At 42.0% G+C, this 13,991-nt stretch overlaps 1 protein-coding gene across 3 annotated transcripts in view; it reads right to left on the bottom strand.

Moving 5' to 3' along the window:
- The window catches only part of Lhfpl2 (LHFPL tetraspan subfamily member 2), a 144,124-nt gene that overhangs the window by 112,010 nt on the left and 18,123 nt on the right, over positions 1 to 13,991 (bottom strand). The window contains exon 1 of one of the 3 annotated variants that reach the window (XM_071612468.1): positions 7,093 to 7,149. The exons of the other annotated variants lie outside the window; for them this stretch is intronic. The gene's annotated coding sequence lies outside the window, so the exon portion shown is untranslated. Of the gene's footprint in view, positions 1 to 7,092; positions 7,150 to 13,991 lie in introns of those variants that run through there. 3 annotated transcript variants of the gene reach the window in all.

Here is a 13,991-nt window from a genome sequence, read left to right as displayed (position 1 = left end):
GACCTTTCTATAAGTAAGTATGTCAACCTGCATGAATATCCACAATGGCCACACTCTAACTCAGTATTTTTAGTCCATTTACTCTACGAGATAATTAGACAAATGTAGTACAAAAGATATTTAATGGAGCATTTTCATAACCGGGAAAAATTCCATCTATAAGAGATTGCTTAACAAATTACAGCACATCCATACAATGTAAGAGTCTTCAGATATTAAAAATGAGGTGTCTCTAAATTTATGACATGAGAAAGACTGCTAAAATCTATCCTGAAGAAAAAAAGTTTTATGACATTGATCTCAAATCTAAGGCTGCGTGTATGTGTACAGGAAGATCATCCAAAATGTGGGCAACAGTTATTGCTAGATGGTGGACACTCGTCCTTTTGTGTATTTTTTGAACTGACTATAATAAACACTATGAAAAAAAAAATAAGAAACCCTTTCAGTTTGAAGGGGGAAAAAAGTCTCCAATGTACCTTTTAAAAAGGAAACAATCTTTTTATGGGAAGAATAAACAGTCATCCTTTATTCACAGGATGAAAATGCACTGTTTTACATCAGAGTCTCCCAAATGGAAGTGCCCTGATCCTTATGCTGGTGAAGCCCCTGCCCTGAGAAGCAGTTCTGTCAGGACTGGAGTCACCTACCAGGACTGCCATGGGATGGAGCAGGACAGAGCTACCTCCAGCCAGATCCCACCTGAGCCCAAAGGACCACTGTTAGCACCTGCCTGTTTTCCTGCCTCACAGTAAGAGCTCCTGGGCAGTCTCTAGGATTCCACCAAGGGCACAGTAGGACAGTATGTCCTATTTCAAAAAAAACAAGGCCAGTTGGGAACGCAGTGCTCAACACATGTCCCCATCTGGGCAGGGAATGGTTGCTGAAGGAGACTTCACAGAGGGAAATAGGAGAAGAGAAATGCCAGGATGCCTTAGGCCTGCTCCACTTTCCCATAGATGCAACCAGCAGGCCACTACTACAGACTCAGCCTGGAGATCGCAAGCACGCCCATCAAACACCAGCAAGACTGTGCTCGACAGCTAAGGGCCCACTGGGGATCCAAGAACTCTGGTTTCACTGGAGGATGAGGGGGGGAGCAGGGGAGGCAGAAGGCATCCTTCACATGCTTCATGTATTCCAAACATTAGGTGCATCAGCAAAGAAAATAATAAGCAAAAAGGTCTTTAAACACAAACACACTCCAAGGAAAAGCACCCACCCCATCAGAAGTCCTGATGTAGTCTATCCTCAAAATCCAATCTAACAATTCAAGCAGCAAGAGCTGACCTGGCTGTTGCTTTTCCTCCTTCTCTTGCCCTGTCCCTCTGCTCCCTCCCCAACCCTACACCTCCTTCTCCTGTACATTCCCCCCAAAATTCTTAATCCATGTTGAAAATGTGGTTTGTCCACAGGCAGGGGCTACACTAATATTATGACACATGTCATGTGGCAAAGAGAAAATGGGATTAGACCCCAAGCAAAGAAAGACACACTGTGGGGCATTAACAGGACAGGTAAATTTCTCCTCAAAAAGCCAGAAGCAAAGAGAGGTGGTGCAACTTCAGTGCAGTCAGGGCTTCATGCTTTGTTATTGGGGGAAAAAAAGTTCAAGTTCATTAAAGTTCATTAATTGCTACAAGCAAGTGAGCAAACAAATGTAGGAGATATAAATTCTCCCAAGACACTAGTCTAAAACCAAACCAAACATACGCCAGTGCTCATTAAGCAAGGCATAGAGTGCCTGCTCTGCCATCAGAAAGCGGACAGCCAAATGGCCCAGAGCAGCATGAGCAGACAAGCCCAGGGAGCTGTGAACTGTGTGGCCTGCCTGCAAGGACAGGGCAGAGCAGGCAATATCCACATGGGCTGAGACAGAAGAAAGCTTTCTAGGTAGAACTCCACGTGGCCCTCAGCTCTGTCCATTGTCAGCCGCTGTGTTCTGGCAGGCAAACAGGTTATCAGCTGACACTGGCCCATGAGATTTCTGGGCTTCCTTCTCAATAACTGATGTACTAACAAGATGATACTGAGCTCCTCCACCCCCTGCCAGAGACCACAAGAGCATTCCAGGCAGGGAAACAGCCACAATGTGCTGGCCCTGTGGTGGCTGAGGACCAGCAAGAAAGATTTTAAGGCTGGTGGAGAAGGAGCACAGGAAGAGTTACAAAGGGACCAATGAAGCCAGCAGGTCCACATCACACTATTGAGTCTGCATAAGAAATTTGACTTCTATCCTACATGTGACAGGAGACAATTAGAAGGTCTTAAGCAAGGGAGTGAATGCAGTTTAATTTGCAGTCTAATTTACATTTTTAACAATCCAGACAGCTGGTGTGTGTATAATGAGTCATGTGGGAGCTCAAACCGTGTTTACTGAAGATCTGTTGTTAAAATTCAGAATATATTAAAGCCACAAAGGGAAGTTCTAATTTCATTTTCCCACATGTGGCACAGACCAACGCTCAGATGCACACAAGCACGGGATGTGCTTCACGCACTAAAATCCCACAGTCCTTGGGAAGGTGGCCCTTTCTAGGGAATGAATTTCTCTCTGAAATGACACACCAAACTATTTTTATTTTTTTTTTGTTTCCTCCAAAAAAGAACAGACAAAAAAACATTTTATAATAAAGGACTACAACATTTTGTGACCAATGAATACAAAGTTAGCTACTCTTGACAATGGAGCATTTCCTACTGTCTACTACTTACTATTCAAATTCCCATACTGTGAAAATATTTCTTTTCAAATTAAAGAGATTTTCTTTTGACTAGTTGAATAATTTTATGCAAACATAACAATCACCCCATTCTTTTGCCCAAATTTCCATTTAGAAATTAAAAATAAGAAAATAGCCACTAGCGTGAGTCACTAATAGCAGAGTATGAGTTGCACCATTCAGAACTGGAATGCCACTGTATAACCATTTCTCCAAAACTCTGAAAATATGACTGCCATTTATCCAGAACCTTCCTGTAAGCGGTGAAAGCACTTTACAAATATCATCCTCATAATAATCCCATAAAGAGAGGAGAGTTTGCTATAAAAGTTCATTGGGCATGAAAATTTGGCTCAGTTATTCAACAGCTTGATCCAAAAACAATTATTAAAATTAATTTTTAACAGCAACAAAAATAATTTGGCTGAAAGAGTAAACTAATAAGCAGTCAACTACCTACCCATGGCACATTTCCTCTGCACAAAGGCTGCCTCTCCTTCCCCTGATTCTCCAAATCACTTCTACAAAACTGGCTCCTGTGGAGAGTGATGGCCCAGGGGCCTGGTGCCAGCAGCTGTCATGGAAGCACCGGCCTCACTTCACAGCAGCACTTGGTCCTACAGCTAAAGAGCCCTTAAGGCTGGCACCGGGAGCTAAAGAGATTATACTCTCCTAATGATAGAAAGCTGAGCCCAGGCCACCCTTCATAATACACATGGGATGGTCCACGAATCGCCTGAGACAGAGACTCACCAGCCTCTCTCCCCAGGAATCTCCACCAAACGCACACCTGGCAGACAAAGCATGAACGGATGAGGCAGCTCCATGGGATGGCCAGTTGTGCACAGAAGCTGACACATTTGATGGTACAGAATGTGAAATTCCTATAAGCCCTTTTCCACGTTCCCCAGAGGGGCAGAGGTCATGCTTCCTTTACCAGCCTTCTACCTCCATTATGGGCTTGCTTCTCTCTTTATGATAAGGGTAAATTTCTTGGATAAGAAATGAATGCATAACGAATCCCACTATTATGTATAATTATAATGCACTAACAAAAAATTTTAAAAAGAAGAAAATGGATGCAGCTGGCTCTATAAGACCATGATAGACTTGGAACATGTACTCTTTTTTTTTCTGGTTCACAAGTTCAGGATTACCCCCATGTACCCTAGAGGTAACTGGAAGGGAACAGGCAAGGAAGCTTCCCATGCTTTTCAAGCACAGCATGGTGAGAGAAGGATTCACTTTCCCACTTTGCCACCTGCTAGTTGCGTTATTCATACATGTTTCTTATGCTCACTGAGGCTCTATCACCTCTCTATGAAAATAGGTCTAATGCCCGCTCAAGAAGATGCACGATTAAATATATTAACAAATGTACAGTACCTGCTGTAAAACAGATACAAATTATTACTCTCTTCTGTTTACATATGATCAACCTTCTGTCATCAGTGATCTTCATTCTTCTTTGCTTATAATTCTCAGGGTGAAAATTTTAAATCAATTCAAATTGAACTATCCATGCTTATTTCATATTAAGGCTAGCCAGAATAATGATTTAAAACAGACTTTGAATCAAGCAAAATTATGATTTAAAATCGAGTTCTACTGTTTATTGGTTGAATGGTCTTGGGTAAATGTCCATCTTCTGACTCAGATTCATCAGGTGGGGTACAAATGGGGTCTCCAAAGGATTGATTACGGGGAGGATAATGGGAAATGGTAAACTACTTTGAGAGAGCCCTGGCGACATCCTCTCCACAACCTAGAACACCCTAAGGAAATGCTACTTCATAACACTTTGTTTCCTTGGATACAGTAGTCGAAGAAGAGGCTTTAGAAATAATGCTTGATGACTGAAGTTCATTTTGGTGCCAATGCTGTTGGGAATATTAGTGGACGACAGGGTTTGCCTCTGGGTTTAAAACAGCTCTGTGAGTGAAATATGCCTGAATAATCTTGGCCCTGAATCTGGTCTAGTTACTCTCAACGCTTGGGGCAGTGTGACCAGTTTGCCTGGTTATTTACAAAAGAATCAAGGGTATTTCCATTTGCCCTGAGGAAACAGAGCCCGAAAGAGGAATCTGCTAGAGCAACTCGATCCATTTCCACTGGCCAGGAAACTCCCCCTGGGTCTCAAGAGAGTGGGAGATGGCAGGAAAGCTCACTCTACCCACACATGAACACCTGAGGCTCTGTGTAAAGTTCAATCATTTTAAAGAGAAAGAATTTACTTCTAAACTCCACCTCTGATATTTAAAAATCAGTTCTACATCAGACTAATAGATGTGCTTCTCACCATATGAGACACACAAACCTCTCATCTCTGTTACCATCACAAGAACCCAAGAGGTATGATTAGCCCCAATTTACCAACAAGGGAACTAACACAAAAATGACTTCAAGTAACATTCCAAAGATCACCCAGCTGGTAAATTGTTAGAGCTGGTTCCAAACCAACAGTCTTTTCCAAAGCCTGGTCTTCTAACCATGTGACTCTACCAGCTTGATTTATCTTGGTTAGTCACAGTTTATAACTCAAAGTTCAATACTTTCTCTACCACATGTTGAAGAAGGCTTTGACTTCCCTCTACTATGGGAGGCAGTATTAGCATTTCAGAAGTACTACTTGTCCTTTTTGTGTGTGTGTGTGTGGTGCTGGGGATCAATCCCAGGGCCTTGTGCATGCAAGGCAAGCTCTCTACCAACTGAGCCATATCCCCAGCCCCTTGTCCTCCTCCTTCACTCCATTCTCTGTTCTTCTACTCCTCATTCTCAGAGTACAAAGGCAAACCCAAATCTCTTTTTCCAGGTTTCCTTAGTAACTACTCTGATAATAGACTGCCTCTGAGGGCATTTTACACAAAACTCAAAGCCAGAAAGTGAATTGTAGTAAGAATCCCAAGGCAGTCACATTTAAATTTCAGAAAACTATGCCAATTCTTATGTCTCCTAATCCCTGTCTGTTTACTGACTCAGAGAAGATAGAAAAAGATGCAAAAAGAACTGAGGATATGGAAGATCCTCACAGTAACCCTAGGGAAGTCTGATTTTCACTGGTAATCCTTCATAGCCTTTGTTAGAAAATATCTGTTGCTCTCTTTGCAACATCACAGACATTCCTGATATGAGTCCGACTCTTCCCATTGACATCAGGATTAACAGTCCACATCTCTAACAAGCTGGACTTCTTTGAATTTTGGAACCACCTGCTAAAAGGTAGCTTACCAGCCCACCTGCCCCAAATAAGGAAAACCTTGCATGTGGGCTACTAATCCTGACTTTCTTGAAGCCAGCCCCTATTACCAGAAGCACTCATTACACAGTCTCAAGATCTGAAGTGTCACAGTCCCTCCTTATGATAGGTATTATGCCATTGCTAGGGTTTCTTAAAAGTTCCGGTAACTTCACATTTATATGAAAACTATTACTACTCTTGTAAGAAAGAGACACATTTAAATAATTATTTTCCTTCCACTGGCTCAGCCCAAAGGACAGTTTGTTATGTCTGCTAGTAGGTACATAGATGTGCTTCTCTGCATGCACAGGTGCTGCTTTTACCATTTTTTAGACACTTCTTTTAAAGTGCATACAAACCCCAGGCCTGAATTTAAGGCAAACTGATCTCTCCTTGTAAGAATAATTTCAAAATATTCAAACTATGAACTTCAGGGAGGGTCCAGAGTTGCCTTGAGACATGAGAGCAATAACACAGGATAGGACAGGGCTCTGACTCTTGCATCCAGATGAAAGCAGAGCAACATCTCCTTTATTGTTGTTGTTCAATAGTGGCCATTAAGCATATTTATTATAATTAAAATATTTGGTAATATTTTCATAGACTACACCCAAAAATCACCGAAGTCAACAAAGTGGGCAGAACTTATATATTAGTAGGATCACTCTTTAAAAATTCTTCAAAATAACAGGGGCTGGGATTGTGGCTCAGTGGAAGAGTGCTTGCCTAGCATGTGTGAGGCACTGGGTTCAATCCTCGGCACCACATTAAAATAAATAAATAAATAAACAGAATAAAGGTATTGTGTCCATGTACAACTAAAAAAGAAATTCTTTTTTAAAAATTTTTTTTAGTTGTAGTTGGACACAATATCTTTACTTTATTCATTTATTTTTATGTGGTGCTGAGGATCGAACCCAGTGCCTTACATGTGCTAGGCGAGCGCTCTACCACTGAGCCACAGCCTCAGCCTCTCAAAAAGAAATTCTTCAAAGAAAAAAAAATCTTCAGAATAACAAAAAACTACATCTCAAGAAGCTTCTAGGATAAATTTTTCAGTAGAACACAGATGAAGAGACTGATTTTTCCCCCAGGGGTCATCTAAAACAACAATTTTTAATAGTGACTTACATTTATGAGTCAAGAATTTGAGCAAGGAGCAGCTGTTCCCTGTGGCAATGGCAGAGGCCATGGCTGGTATTAAGCTGGTGGATGTCTAGTCTCCAGGATCCAAGATGGCTCCATTCACACGTGGAGATGGCTGAAAGACTGATTTCAGCTGAGACTACCCACTGGCATGGGGTCTCTTCTGCCATAACAGTCTTATGGTAGTCAGGCTTCGTAAACAGCAGCTCCAGACTAGAACAGCGTTCCAGCCAACAAAGAAGAAACTGTGTGCCCTTCCGTGATCCAGACTCAGAAGTGACGTGGCACACTTCTGTCACACTCAGGAGTAGAGACAGCCCACCCAGAGTCAAGGAGAGAGATTTTATTTTAAAATCCAGAACCTCTTCTATCATACTACAAAAATAATAATAATAATAATAATAATAATTCAAAAACCCTGATAAAGGTAAGCTATACTAGGCCTGGTAGTGAATAGATTCAGAGTGGCCTGTTTCGGGACTCTGAGCCCAAAAAGGAACCAGAATGATTCCCCCCACCCCCCTCCAAAAAAAAAAAACCAATCAAAACAGCAGAGATGTAGCACAATAGTATTAAACAAACTCAGAGTTTAGAAATCAGCCATAAGACCATTAATACCAAGAAATTCTGAACTGAAAAGGCTAAAAAAGATTTGTGTCAATGGATCAATCACTTTTCTTTACATGTCTATAGCCTTGACAAACTTCTAGGAGAGATTTCACTGAGGCTGTTCTCCTTGAGGAATAAATCTTTAATGCTCTGAACTAACTGGCTCAGAGCCATCCTTTAGAGTCTGCAAAGAAAATCTCAAAGATCCTCAAAGGGAGCCACAGACTGAAAAGCATCTCTATCCCTGCCACACCAGGGCAGAGGTTTGCAGCCTGGACAGTGATGCCCTCTCCCTACCCAGGGAACGTTTACGTGGCAGTGTCTGGAGACACCTTTCAGTATCCTGACTAAAGGAGAAAGGTTCTACTGGCATCCAGTCAGGAGAGGCCAGGATGCTGCTAAACCTCCTATAATACACAGGACAACACTCACAACAAAGAATTATCCACTGCAAAACGTCAATAGCGCCAAGGTTGATAAATCCTGTTCTCAGGCACATTCTCTCATTGAGCTGACTGCTGAGCAGTTCCACATTATTTCGTTATTTCTCTCCCTCTGTTTTGAACTATGCATGTATAGTTTAATTGCTATGAGTTACACACACATATGCTGCAGCTCCACAGAAATATCTCATTTTAAAGAATCCTGCTAAAGCCAGGCATGGTGGCATAAGCCTGAAATTCCAGCTACTCAGGAGGCTGAAGCAGGAGGATCAAAAGTTTGAGGCTAGCCTCAGCAATTTAACGAGACCCTGGCTCAAAATAAAAAAATAAAAGGGATGAGGATACAGCTCTGTTGTGGTAGAGCCACAGCAGTTCAAACCCACTACCACCAAGGGAAAAAAAAGTTCTCCAACTAAAAGTCTGAAACTAATTATCTTCATGAAACCATTCTTTAACACAATAATGAAGAGTTACTTTTAGGGGCTGAGGTTGTAGTTCAGCGGTTGAGCACTTGCCTCGCAAGCGTGAGGCACGGGGTTCGATCCTCAGCACCACATTAAATAAATAAATAAATAAATAAATAAAACAAAACAAAGATAGTGTGTCCATCTAAAACTAAAAAAAGTTTTTAAAAAAGTTACTTTTAATTTAGGTAACTCAGACTCATCAGTAATACTAAAAACAAACACATACACAAGAATCAACTTTAAGGATTCAGTACTTAGTGGCTCCCACATGCTGTGGTCTTTCATTTCTTAAAATAAGAGCTGAAATGTTTATGCATGGGTGCAGCAAACCAAGAGTTACAGATTAATAGCTGCTCTTTCAGTGCAGGCTCTTCCATCTGTCATCTCCCAGCAGGAGAACAATAGCAGCAATGACACAGACATGGCCTCCTCTGGCCAAACACACCCCCGACCTCTGCCACCTGTCCCTAAGATGACACAGATGCTGGCCTGTGTGTATCCATGCAGTTACTTTCTTCCTTGCCGTAATACCCTCACAGACCCAGCTGTCTGGGCAGTCATACTTCAGTTAATACTTACAAATCAAAAGCTGCCAAGTTACTAGACAGAAAACACCATTTATAAACTCTTACACACACCTTCAGGGAACTCCTGATAGTCATTTTTATTGGGTCTCTTCCACCACAAATTTGTAAAGCTATTTCCTATTTCCAAACATTAATTGCTGTTTTCCTCTTAAAACAAGGTTTCAATGACACTGATACAGGGCACATAAAACCACATTTCCCTGAAGAAAATAAATTACACTGCTAGGTTGCTGCATACTGTAACACAGGACTGCTGGCAGGCCAAGCCTGTTAATGGTGTGTGAGATGTTGCTATTCTCCCAGGACAAACATAAACACTTTTTTTACACAATCTGGGGGCTTTGCCTCACCCTTCCCAACTAAGATATCAGCCCAGAAAGAAGGGTCTTGACTATTCCACAAAGCAGATCAGCACCAAGACTGGCACTCACCAGGAAGGTATTCCACCCCCAAAACACAATCTCTCTAACAAATCTGACCACAATGCTAACTTAATTTGTTAAATGACTATTAATTTTAACTCCCATCAAAATACACATTCTAGAAGTCCCTTGATCCCAAAGGCAAAGGAAGTCCCAATAAATGCCAATTTCCTCTAGAGCAAAGGTACATACAAGGCACAGGGCACCAGGAAACTCACCAACAAGCTCTGTCATGAACAGAGTGACAGGAATTAAAAGCAATACATGCTACACGCCCAAAAACAACTTCAGCTACAACACTCTGAGCACCTTGGAAAGCCACAGGGAAACTATTAGGGAGAAGCTTGCAAGAGGTACCAGACTACTCCAAGCTGACTTGCTCCCACTATGTAAAGTCCAGGTAGAAACAGGCCTTATGTAGATTACCTCATTTAGTTCTCATAATGTTCCACAGAATAGGCGTGATTATCCCTATTTTACAGATGAGAAAACTAAGTCCTCATGCTTTATGTCACAAGCCTGTTGTGTGGGGAGCAGAGATCAGACCTCAAGTCTGCCCAATTCTCAAGGCTGGATCACCACACATTGAGACCATCTTCACTGAGAAAAACGGAGCAGGGAAGAGCTATCTCCCAAGCATTCTCTCTCCAAAGAGTCTGAGATAGGTTCTCCATTATTTCTCAGTTGGTAAAAATTGTTAAGAGGCTACATAATTACCAAACAAAATCTAACCCTATGTATATAATCACTGACATTTTTAGGGTACAGAAAATGCACAGTCTTTAGATTCAGGCTGAGCTGGGCTGTCTCTGAACTACAGCTAGGATTCAGAAAGGAGTAGAGGATACAGAATGAGACTCCTTTGAGAGTGGTATGGCTGGGGGAAGAACCTGGTCCCCTCATTAAGACCCCAAGAATCTAGCCTTACAAGAGGGGTGATGAACTGGGGGTGACAATCAGGGATTTTATCCTAGTTTTGGGAAAAGAGTATACACAGTAAGCAAGGAAATCTAGAGAAAATATAGAAAATACAAATGGAAGAAAAGATTAAAGACTTCTCAGATTTCTGTTGTAAAAACAGGAGCAAATTCTTGCAAAGTAGCCTCAAACTTTGATTCTTTCACTCCTACTCTTTAGAAAACAGTACTTAAGTGATTTATATCTTATTTCGGGTGTAATTAAGGAGTACACACATTCTACTTCACTTTGCAATAAGAAAACTATGGATATAAGCCAATCTGCTAACAGCATTAGTTTTTAGTGAGTTGGAATTCTATGAATACAGAACTCCAGGCATTTCAGCATTTGATTTTGTAAACATAAGCACTACTGCTCTCCATTAACTTTTTTCTGTCACTATGGTTATAAAGTCACATAGCACTTTAGAAAGAGAGGGAGAGAGAGAAAGAGGGAGAACACCTGTATTGAAACTATATCACATGCAATAAAATTGGCAAATAAATTTTAAATAAAAGGTTTTGCTTTCATCAACAGCAATACCAAACCTGTAGTTTTCCACTACAGGGTTCTAAAACACCTTCCATAAAAGCTCAAGGCTCATCATGTCTGAGAGAATGGGGTATTTCCACCTCAATTTTGTTTGTACCTTCAAGAATCCTGATGAAAAGAATCCCCATATATAAATGAATGAATGAAACCACATTTTTCAAATAAACTATCAGCATGTATGTATTCTTAATTTGTTTCTAATTTATAGGGGTTTTGCACATAGGATTTTTTGGGATCAAGTAAATATTTACTATACTCTTCCCAAGCACTCTGCTAGCACCACGCAACAGGACCAACTCACACATAACTATCTCAGCACTAATAATAGCCACCACGAGAACTCCACACTATAAGGACACTGCCCCAAAATCACTTCTCAAAGCCTCTCAACAAAAAAACAAAGCACTTGCCACTGAGCGAGTTTAAGTTTGCTCTTTTTGTTCAAGTTCTAATAACCCAGACAACAGTAATAACTCTTCTTGCTGCTATGGAGACCTGCTCAGATTGACCTCTGGCCTGCAGAAAGCCTGCCAGCTTTACATCAAGAAGCCCTGTGATCTTTAATACAGAGCAAAAGGCGGAACCCAACCGGCTCTTTGTGCAGTCTTCAATCAGTGTTTGACTACAGCTGGTGTTCTGTACCACCAGGAGATGGGCTGTCTACTATATATTTTCTAGGGAGAAAGAAGAGTTAATAGAAAGATAACAGAAGTCAGGCAAATAGTAAAAGGGGGTTCCAGAAGGTACCATGTTCCCCCCGTACCTCCAGAGGTAGCACGGAAATTCCCCATGAAAATGGTTAGTTGTGTTAGTCTGCTTTTTGTACTGTAACAAATAACCAAGATAAAGCAGCTTAAAGTGAAGAAAGGTTCTCTTATTTTGTTTGCAGCTCTCAGAGACTGAACCCAGGGCTTTGTACAAGCATTCCACCAAAGAACTACTCCCCTAGCCCTGTAAAGGTTTATTTTGGTTCATAGTTTTAGAGTCGTCAGTCAGGGTTGGTTGATCCTGTTGCTTTTGACAAAGAAACACACCATGGCAGAAGCATGTGACAGAGAAAGTCACTAACCTCACAGGCAAGACCAGAAATAGAAAGAGATTATCCTCTTTGAGGACATCCCCTTTCATAAACCCCACCTCTTAAAGCTTCTACCATCTCCCAATTGTGCCAGGGGCTGGGGACCATGCCTTTAATACACAGGCCTTTGGGGGACATTCCAGATGCAAACTATAGCAGTGCCCAGAGAAAGTACTGTCTTCCCCAAAACATCACAGGCAAGTGGTGAAGCCTGAAGGTCCATTTAAAGAGACACATTCTCAGCCGCAAGGGGAGGGCAGACTTGAGTACGTGGACTAAACCTACCAAATGGCAAAAAGCCATGTCTCCTTGGGTCAGCACTTGTGAATTTAAAGAAACTTTCTTGACTACAAATTCCCTTTAGCGACCTTTAATCCTGAATTAATCTCCTATAATTATTCTAAATTTTAAAACTTCCTTAAACTGTCATCATAAATCTCTTTTTTGTTTGTGAATTAACCAGAAAGTTAAATAAGGGAGGTAAACAAACGGCAAGGCTTTAAGTGGCCAGCCTAAAAAGCAGCGGTGTGGCCTCTGACCACACCGGGTTTCCCACTGTGGGTTTCTAAGCACAGCCCACTGCAAGACCTGGCTTCCTTGGTTGTGGCCCACAACAGCAAGTCTGAAGTTCTCAAAATAGGATGGGACAGCAGTAGATACCCTGTAGAAAACATAGCCCTTCTCCTGCTGCCACAGTCTCCAACACCGGGACCTCGCAGTCACACCTGCAGCCACTGGGACACAGGAGAGGGTAAGCTTAGGGAGAGGGGTAACTTCAGCCCACATATTCCACAGTCATCCCAACTCCTCCAGGGAGGCAGAGGCACCCAAGTTCCCAGGGCACTGCTGACATGGAACCCAATGTGAAAGGGGTCCCTGGTGCAGAGCAATGTGGCCACCTACCCGCCAAGCCTGAGTAGGTCCGCCTCTCCCTGAAACTCACCACCAACCTGAACAAACCAGCTAGATCTTATTACAGTTCCATTTTCTAACCGATATGTAATCTAAAGAAAATCTTAACTACATAAAAGCTACCTGGCACCCCTTCTTACGGACTCTGCAGCCTGTATATATCTCAGAGCACTAGATGGGGAGTCAGAAGTGGTATTTTCATTTCCAGCATTCATTCACTTAACAAACGCATGTTAAGCACCTTATACACGCCAGGGAGCAGAGATATGAAGGTGAGTAAATAAGACAGACAAGGGTGCCTACCCTCACAGGGCTTCCACCAAGTCCTTCAGGATCTCAAACTGAAATAAGGGGCTCAGACAAGAAGCTCTACAAAGTCCCTCCCAGCTCTCCTCTTCTCCACTTTCTGCAATGATGCCCAGAGAGGACTAAAGTATTCTGAAATGTTCTGCTCCCCTGAACAGATGCTATTTTAACTCCACATTCATATAGCTCTGGCTGCAGCCATGTGGCTTATCTCCATTCTGCCAACCATAAACTACATGTTTTCATCCCAGAGTTCATTAGACTAAGAGGTGCCCTAATCTGGAAGACCAACCGACATGCACATCTCAGGCCTCTTGGCCCAGGAACCTTCCACGTGGAGGAAATCTGGTTCCTTCAGATCAAAACTACAGCAAAACAGCAGCCATGCTGCCAAGCCTTCCTCACATGTTGCCTGGGTTTGTTTATTTCTTCTTCATCAACTCACATCATTTCTGACACTGCACTTCAACTTCCTGAACAGAGCCAGAGAGAAAAGCTTTTAAGAGGCACTGAAGTGCAGCCAACTTCTGATTAGCCACAGTCCTGAAGGA

Source organism: Marmota flaviventris, chromosome 5 (assembly GCF_047511675.1).
Source record: "Marmota flaviventris isolate mMarFla1 chromosome 5, mMarFla1.hap1, whole genome shotgun sequence".
NCBI lineage: Eukaryota > Metazoa > Chordata > Mammalia > Rodentia > Sciuridae > Marmota > Marmota flaviventris.
The sequence above is the reverse complement of the archived record's forward strand: the minus strand, read 5'-3'. Positions and strand labels throughout refer to the sequence as shown.